At 49.2% G+C, this 1,637-nt stretch overlaps 1 protein-coding gene across 8 annotated transcripts in view; it reads left to right on the top strand.

Annotated features, from left to right (window-relative positions):
* PTBP3 (polypyrimidine tract binding protein 3) overlaps positions 1-1,637 on the top strand; it is a 108,563-nt gene that overhangs the window by 81,654 nt on the left and 25,272 nt on the right. The window lies entirely within an intron of this gene.

The following is a 1,637-nucleotide window of genomic DNA, read 5'->3' as shown; positions in this document are numbered from 1 at the left end:
GTGTGAATAATTTAGCACTAGCCAATCACGGGGAACGAATTTGCATACCGGTGGCAGGAACTCTTTTGCACTGTGCATTCCTCTTGCAACTCGAGCAATGCACTCTGCAAAAGAAGCTGCAGAAAAGGCGGGAAACTGGTCCCTGCACCGGAGTTTCCTCTTGCTACAGGAAACTCCCGTGCAATGCTCTGCAACTTAAAGTGGATAATTCTGATGCTGAAGCACACACACAATCATGCCTTTTGGGTCATGACACCTGCCAGCTCCTTAAGTACCCTGGGGTGTAAACTGTCTGGACCAGCTGACTTGAAGGTGTCCAGCCTTTCAAGGTGTTCCTTTACATGGTCTACAGTGATGTAGGGTAACAGTTCTCCCTCACCTTGGCCATCCCATCCCATGTTGAGCAGGGCAGTCTCTTTGGGTTGGTGAAAAACCAATGCAAAATACCCATTAAGCAGGCTGGCTTTTTCCTGGGTGTCAGTTGTCCTATTTGGTTCAGCAGGGGTCCAATGCTACCCTTGCTTTTCTTCCAGTTCCCCATGTATCCAAAAAAGGACTTTTTATTGTCTTTGATACGTGTAGCCAGTTAGAGTTCAGTCGCAGTCTTGGTTTTCCTGGTTCGCTCCCTACAGGTCTGGACCAGTGCAGAATACTTCTCCTTTGAGGTGATTCCAGTCTTCCATCCTTTATAGGTCTTTCTTTTTAGATGCAGGAGGTCCACAAGTTCCCTGCAGAGCCATGGGGTTGCTGTGCCCTTTTGCTACCTTTCCTCCAAGACAGGATGGACATTGCTTGTGCTTTCAGGATTGTTCCCTTGAGGAGCAACCACTCATCCTGAACTCCCCTCCCCTTCAAGTTGTGGTCCCTTAGGGCCTTGCCAACAAGCCTCCTGAGCTTGTCAAAGTCAGCTTTCCTGAAGTCGAGAACTTGTGTATTGCTGATTGACTTGCCAGCTTTGCGGTGCATAGTGAAAGTGATCAGCTCATGGTCACTGTCTCCCAGCTTCCCTTCGATTATTAGGTCGCTGACTAGATCATCCCCCTTAGCCAGTACCAGGTCAAGCAGCGCTTTACCTCTTGTCGGTCCATAGACTTCTTGAGTCAGATAGAGCTCGTCCATTCATGTGAGGAAGCTTTGTGGCCCCTTGGATTTGGCCACGAGATCCCATGAGATGTCTGGGTAGTTGAAGTCTCCCATGACAACCATGCACTGAGAGCGTGCAGCCTCAGCCAGTTCCTTGGCAAATTCCTGGTCAAGCTCTTGTTCCTGATTAGGAGGTCTGTAGTAGACTCCTATCATTGTGTCCCCTGTGCCATGTTCACCACAGATTTTAACCTAGAGGGTCTCCAGTTGTCCTCCCTGGGTGCCAATGTCAGCTTGCAGGGACGTGTAGCTTTCCTTGACATAGAGAACTACACCCCCGCCCCTTTTATCTGCACAATCTCTCCTGTACAGGATATAGCCATCTATACCTGTGCCTTGGTTATAGGTGGAGTCCCACCAGGTCTCTGTTTATCTCTATGAGATCGTAGTCATTCTTGTTTAGCAGGAGGACCAGTTCCTCCTGTTTGTTCCCCAAGCTCCTGGCATTGGTACAGGCATGTAAGTGTCCCATTGGAGACCCTAGTCTTCCCTAC

This window comes from Alligator sinensis, unplaced genomic scaffold (genome assembly GCF_000455745.1).
Source record: "Alligator sinensis unplaced genomic scaffold, ASM45574v1 scaffold371_1, whole genome shotgun sequence".
NCBI lineage: Eukaryota > Metazoa > Chordata > Crocodylia > Alligatoridae > Alligator > Alligator sinensis.
This window is presented reverse-complemented; position numbering and strand designations above follow the sequence as displayed.